This window comes from Sinocyclocheilus rhinocerous, unplaced genomic scaffold (genome assembly GCF_001515625.1).
Source record: "Sinocyclocheilus rhinocerous isolate Xijiao unplaced genomic scaffold, SAMN03320098_v1.1 scaffold258, whole genome shotgun sequence".
Taxonomy (NCBI): Eukaryota; Metazoa; Chordata; class Actinopteri; order Cypriniformes; family Cyprinidae; genus Sinocyclocheilus; species Sinocyclocheilus rhinocerous.
The window spans coordinates 1311658-1319136 of NW_015634010.1; the positions used below are offsets into that span (position 1 = coordinate 1311658).

The 7479-nt window shown below is 38.4% G+C and overlaps 1 protein-coding gene across 1 annotated transcript in view; it reads right to left on the reverse strand.

Annotated features, from left to right (window-relative positions):
• The window catches only part of LOC107744927 (dnaJ homolog subfamily B member 9-like), a 2320-nt gene extending 1637 nt beyond the window's left edge, over window positions 1–683 (reverse strand). The window contains exon 1 of the mRNA XM_016558755.1: window positions 588–683. The gene's annotated coding sequence lies outside the window, so the exon portion shown is untranslated. The remainder of the gene's footprint in view (window positions 1–587) is intronic.
• Between the last annotated feature and the right edge of the window lie 6796 nt (window positions 684–7479).

Below are 7479 nucleotides of genomic sequence, written 5' to 3' on the forward strand. Positions count from 1 at the left end.
TTTTTTTTTTTTTTTTACTCCGCACAAATTAAAAGACAGTACAATAAATGGTACCATAATGTAGAAATACTAAATCATTCTAATTTATTATTATTTGCTTCACTGTAATGAGAATAGGTGGAAATGTGCCACAAATAAACGTAACATTTGCTTCGAGTTATATGTAGATATATTCTGAATAGTTGTCAACTATAAATAATAGTGCTTAGTCTTAATTTCATGTGAACATTTTATTTACATAGCTGGGTTAAATACGAGTCATGATACAGATACAACTACACTACTTGATATATAAGGTAAATCACGATGATTTACAAAACATGCAACGTGTCATGTGAGATCGATGGTTAATTATCATGAAAATAATGTCACGAAAAAGAGCTTCATTTTACAAAACAAAATATATTTCCTATTTATTTATTTTGATTTATGATCTGGACATGTTAAGCTTGAAACTGAGGTTACGTTTACCTGTTTAACATTATCCTCATCCTAAATACATGCAACAAAACAGAATGACTCTCTAACATATCTAAACAGCTATAAGATAAAGTAAAACATTAAGAAAACTGCTGTTTTAAACTCACCCGCTGCAGCTTTCTGTCCCAAAGTTACATCAACCGCAGAACAGCTGATCGTTGCTGTGACAGCGCTAAAGTTACTGCACCACGACTCGCAACGCGATTGGCTGATTGATTCCCGCGATGAATGACTACGAGCGTTTTGATTGGTCCAGACTGGGGAGCACATGGAACGCTTATCCGAACGTCACTTCCTACCGGAGCACCGCCCTCAAAAGACAATAAAAAAGTTTTTATCTGTAAGACTTCATTGCACTTGTTTTTAAAAGTATATTTGTAAACCAGTTTTATGCGCCTGAAATTTAATATAATTTAAAGCTGCAGTCCGTCACTTTTGGCGCTCTAGCGGTTAATAAACAGAACTGCGTGCGTCTTGCGAAAGAACATTGTAGCCGGAGCTACTTCTCTCTGTTTACGTCTATGGCGAATCACGCAGGTACTGGGCTACTCCGCAGCGGTACCTACCCGAACCAGTCTAAATAGTCCGAATATAAACACTTATTATAGGTGTACCGTAGTGATTCAGCACAAGCCAAAAATACGGTTTGGAAAATGGATTCATGGTGTACTCGCTTATTATATAAATTTTGTAAAAAACACGGTTTGGAAAATGGGTTCATGGTGTACTCGCTTATTATATAAATTTTGAACACAAAAAAGTTACGGACTGCAGCTTTAAGTTGGTTAATTTTAAGTTAAATTATGTTAATTTTGTCTTATCCCTTAAAATAAATCTGAAATTTCCATAACATCTCTCTCTCTCTCTCAATTACATTCAATATGTGCTTTATTGGCATGACAATTGGTACAATGTATTGCCAAAGCATGTTTACATTGAGTCTAAAACAGATATGTATTAAACATATATATGTAAATAAATAAAATAATAATAAATACTACAGGCATGTATATATAATTAAAATAGAACAAATCAACATTTATTATTCTATGAAAAATTTAAGATGTGTGTGTGAGTGTGTGTGTAGGAGCATCACTGTTTTGTTGACTCCTCCCTCTTTTTGTGACGGGCATCAATGTATCTTGCTGCTAGTAAGATACAATCTTGTTCATGGAGAGACTTGATTTGATTGATGTCTGGAGGTCCAAATTCCCTAATACTAAAGCATTTACCTGGAGCAACAAGGCTGCTTCTCATTTCTCTCGTATAGACTTTTGGCTGATCTCTAATTCTATTGACATTCCCAGTACTTTAGTTGATATTCTCCCAACTCCCCTAACTGACCATAAGGCAATCTATATAAAAATTAAGCTTTCTGTAAGCACTTTAAATTCTATTAAACCATCATATTGGAAGTTAAACAGCTCTCTATTATCTCATATTACCGAAAATTAATTATTTCATTAACCATTATTGGAAAAAAGCAGTAAGGGAACTCTCTTTTAGTAATAATTGGGAGTTACTAAAATTTGATATTGGTAAATTTATGAGAAGCTATGGGAGTGCACTAGCCAAGCTTAGGAAAGCTGAGGAAGAGGCAGTAATTAGTGAAATTGCTGTTGTTACTCAGAGGCCCCCTGAAAATCTCTCAAATGTTGAAACTGCTTTGCTTTCTAAATTACAAAACCAGCTTGATGATATTTACAAATGTAAAGCTGAAGATGCCTTTGTGCGATCTAGGAGGAGATGGATGGAGCAAGGCGAACAAAATTCTGCATACTTCTTCAGGTTAGAAAAATCTAATGCCAGTTATAATAGCATGACTAAACTCAATGCTGATGGTATCATAACAGATAACCCCAAGACAATTTCTAATTATTGCTATAAGTTTTATAAGTTGTTATATACCTCTAGGTTCGATGAGGATGACACATCCTCATTTTTAGACTCAATAGTTGACCTGAATACCATAGAGGTAGATGACAAAAATCGGTGTGTTTCCTGTTTCCGTTAAAGAAATCATTGATTCTATTAATCATCTTAAAATCAACAAATCTCCGGGGAATGATGGTATTACTGCAGAATTTTATAAGGCCTTCTCTGAACCCTTAGCTCCATTTCTTACAGAAGTTTATGCAGAGAGTATTCTGAGAACATTTCTTCCTCCTAGCTTGACACAGGGTGTGATTATTCTGATTCCAAAACCCAAAAAGGATCCACTTCTTATTGAAAATTGGCATCCAATTTGTTTACTTAACACTGATTACAAGATTCTAGCTCAAATTTTTGCCCAAAGATTACAGAAAGTGATGAGCTATTTAATTGACTTGTAAGTCAATTATTTAATGCAAATGGCCTTTTATTAAACGATGAGGAATTTCTTAATCGTTTTAACATTCCTATTACCCCTAAAGAATTTGCTATTGTATTCGATGCCATACCATCTGGAGTTATTAGACTATTTCAACGTATCCCCTACCCTTCTATTTTACCTTCTTTAGACCCTGCTGTTACAATGGTGGGGAAATATTGCTTTTCATCCACTTCTTCTAATAGATCAATACGTTTATTATTTCTCAAGGAAAATGTTTCAATTCCAAATGTGACAGTTTATTGGAATGCCTTTGTTTTTGATATTGCCTGGAGGAAAATTTGGCTGATTCCAAATAGTTACTTAATTACTAATAAGATAAGAGAAGTTTCCTTTCGTATTGTCCATCGTGTATATCCTGTTAATACCTTCTTAAAGAAATTCAAAAAAGATATTGATACAAATTGTTCTTTTTGCAAACAGCACCCAGAGACTATTGTGCATTTATTTTGGCTTTGCCATTACTCTAAAATATTGTGGAAAGACTTTTCCCTATTTGTTACTGAGAACATTGATAAGGATTTTTCTTTACTTTGGGAAAATGTTTTGTTTGGAATTGTTAATTGTAAAAAAGAACATTTACTGAAAAACTAAATATACTTACTTAATCTTCTTATTTTATTAACCAAATTTTATATATATAAATGTAAATTTTCAGGTCAAAAACCACTTTTTTATGTTTTGCTTGCTGAATTGCAGCATTACTTTGGGACTATCTTTAACTCGTGTAACAAGAAGGCTTTAAAAACAATTGAAATTTGTAAGTCTTTTAATCTTTTCCTTTGATGTGATCTTTTGTGATTAGTTATATACCCCTGTTTTGTACCCTGTAGTTTTTTGTTGTTGTTGTTTTTTTTCTTATTATTTCTTTTGTTCTACATTGTGACTGGTTTTATCTTTGTCTATATAATGTTCTTAATAAAAAATTTTTTTTTAAAAAGATACAATCTTGTTTTTCACCTAATAAATACTGAAGTTGTGCTTTATTGTTTAACATTTTGAAGTCAGGGCAAAGTACTTCAAATTTTGGATAAAATGTCTTTCTAATGTCTTGATAGTTAGGTCAGCTGGTGAGGAAGTGTTGCTCTGTCTCCACTTCTCCATGGGTACAATATGGGCAGATGCGGCTATCTTTGGGCAGCCAGTTCTGTCGTGTACCTCGTCATTTGTCTTCTTAATTTACAGTCTTTCACTGTACTCAGTTGCAGTTGTGTAATCTCTATTTAGGGCCAAATAACATTCAAGTTTACTTTGTTTTTCTGTTGTTTCACTCCAATAAGTTAGATAGTTTTCTTTTTTAAATTATAAATGATAAATTATAAATGTATAATTTGGTTGGGCCGAATTTTGTGGATGAATATCTCTCTCTCTCTCTCCAGCAGAGCGGTCACATCACATGACGTCAGCATCCAGGTCATCAACTCCACCCTGGAAAAAACGGGCAAGTTCAAGCTCAAACCGGTGTGCACCGTTTTGCTACGGTTTCCGGTTTGAACGACATGTTTCCTGGAAACGGTGTGCAACGTTGTGCAACGGGGTTTGAGATGCGTTTTCTCTTGTTTGGTGGGTGTTTCCACAAATCCCTTCATTTAATTGGGATGTTCTCTTTTATTCTGGAGGGCAAGGGCAATGACTGTACCATCGAGCGTATTTTGCAGTATTAAACACGTATTTATACCGATTTCATCAGGCTTCGAAAATTCTTCAAAAAGAACACAAAGAATGGCCTTCTCAGCTGCCATAGTTGCAACTCTTGCGTCATCAGAACAGGGTGTTCAACGCACCACCGTTTCCGTTTAAAAAACGTTTCGCACCGTTTTTGTCGGGGCTGAACGCAGCCCAGGTGAGCAGTAGATTGAACGTTTGATGACAAGTAATGCAGTAAAAAATAAAATAAAAAAAACCTTGCAGGGCGATTGCACATCTGACATTTATTGTTTTTTGTTTGTTTGTTTGTTTGTTTTTTGTGTAAAGGTTTAGTTAAAAAAAGGGGATTTTACGAACAATAATTAAATGAATAATTTCATGGCCATGTAGGCAATAAGGAGGCCGAGGTAATAGTGTGGTAACGTTTACATTTTGGTCATTTACAATAAGCAGTGCATTCTAACGTTTCTCAAAGTTGGGTCTCAGACAGACAGGGGGGTCTGAGGACAATTCCTGAATTAACAAAAGCCCTCCAGTCACTGACATAAACTCGATTCCCTGAGATAAGGGAACGAGTGTTGCGTAATAAGCTATTGGGAAACTCCTGTTTATTCTGAATACTGAAGCCTAATTTGTTCACGTTCATTTAGGCTAGCTGCACGAACCAATGGCGCTTCAGCCTGCCAAAAGGGGTGGAGCTGACTGCTATATAAGTCGGCTCTGAGTGCCATTTCATCAGAATCTTTCGAATGATAGCGACAGTCGTCGACTCACATGCAGCCTTATAGCATGGCAGGTGACGCAACGCTCGTTCCCTTATCTCAGGGAACCGAGGTTAGGTTAGTAACCAGAGCGTTCCCTTTCGAACAGAACGCATCCAATAGCGTCGTGCTATAAGCAAGTGCAGAACGAAGTCGCTCTGTGAGCCCAGCCCCGGAGTACCAGTAATGAGGGCTCCTAAAAGGCATGAGCCACTAACGAGACCCAAGCCAGCAGGCTGGGGTCTTCAAAATAAATAAACTCCTCTAAGAGGATTAGGTAAATTAGGCAGACAAAATCCATGCCTGAAGAGCAGGACGTCTAAATTACAAAATCTGGCAAAGGTAGATGGCAAGGAGGACGAGCTCCAAGCTCCCCTCAAGAACCTAATGACAAGGTAATTTTTGCTGACTGACTGGCCAGTCATGAGAGCATGATTCATCGCGATGGCTGCCACATATACTTTGAGCGTGGAAGGGGTGTGCCCCTTATCCAACAGCTCTTGCAGAGAGGTTAACACAGATGACATGTCACAAGAGGACGGGTCCTCATTCCATGCTGCACACCAGTTAGAAAAGACTGACCATTTGAGGGCGTAGAGGCATCTCGTAGACTGGGCCCTAGCCTCCATTCTCCTGGTGCTACATTGCCCCTGGACAGCATGTCCGCTCCTTGGTTCAGTCTGCCCGGCACGTAAACTGCTCTCAGCTAGAGGAGGTTGCACTGTGCCCATAAAAGGAGGCGTCGAGCCATTCTGTAAAGGGAGCGTGACCTGAGACCGCCTTGGTGATTTATAAAGGCTACCACCGTCATGTTGTCTGAGCAGACCAGGATGTGGTGCCCCCTCAAACCGCCATCATTTCGAGGCAGTTGATGTGCAAGCGTTGCTTCAGGTTTGACCATGAGCCGAACGCCAGTCTGCCCTCACACAGTCCTCCCCAACCCAAGTTGGAGGCATCTGTCGTGACTACCTTTCTTCTGGATGACTAAAACAGGTGAGGGATTTTCAAAGGAGCCACAGCCCTGTTGCAGCGGTGGGTTACCTTGACATCCCAGGTGCCAAACGTGGGATGGTACATGGACTTTGAGCCATTATTGGAGGGGCCGCATGTGAAGCAGGCCTAGAGGAATCACAGAGGAGGGGGCTGACATGAGGCCTAGCATCCTCTGGAAAACTCTTGAGGAGATGTGAATCCCAAATCTAAATGAAGCCGCTAGCCGTTGAATTATCAGGGATGGGCGGGGAACTGACATTCACGGTACTGCTCTTTTGAGTATGAATGTCCGCTATTACAGCGTTAATTTGCTTGGGCACGCACTGAGTGGGAAGGACGGGCCCAGCATGAGCAGCACTTCCGTTGCCCGGAGTTAGACGGGGAACTGGAAAGCGAGCACAAACGTTTGGCCACTGTCGGAGTCCAGGCTTTGATTTTTTGGCGGGTTGAAGCGCCATTGGTTCGTGCAGCTACACGAACATGAACAAATCAGGCTTCAGTATTCAGAGGAGTTTCCCCATAGCGTGTTACGCAACGGGAGAGACCGTTCGAAAGTGAATCTCTCTTTTCCCAGTTGACTGGGTTCTGGAAAAAATGTTTTCCCATTTATTTATTTTTTTAATTTTTTTTGGATTGACATAAAAAACCTTTATTAAAAGATTAGAGAATTACAAAAAGTAGAAGACTCTGTATGTTTTTAAAGATGGACATTAATGACCTATCCCATAATAAGGGTTTTTGTAAACCTATTTCATGAGGGAACTGCTGAGGGGTTGTGAGTTGATGAAAAGCTAATAATTAAATAATAAAAATGTAAAAATAAATTAAATAATTTTAAAATACAAAAATATATATATATTTTTTTTACATTTTAGGTTTGCCTACAAAACCACCACTGTCTCTGCACCCCTTTACCTTAATTCACTACTTTAGACTTATGTGTCCTCTAGAAGCTTGCGTTCTGCAAGTGAACAGCGCATTATAGTATGGGATTACAATTCTGCCACAATTCTGCACGCGAAAGATCATATTTTGAGCGCGCAAAAGTGCATTTTGCACGCGCGCGAACTGAGTTTTGTGGAGAAAATGTTTGTCTCGCAAAGAAGAAAGTATTTAGAGCGTACGAAAATCAATTTTGCATTTAAAATAAGTTTTTGGATGTGTGCAGACCTTCTCTTTTGCGCGTGCAACGTTTCACTAGCTTGCTCACCTGATGCCTGCCCTCAG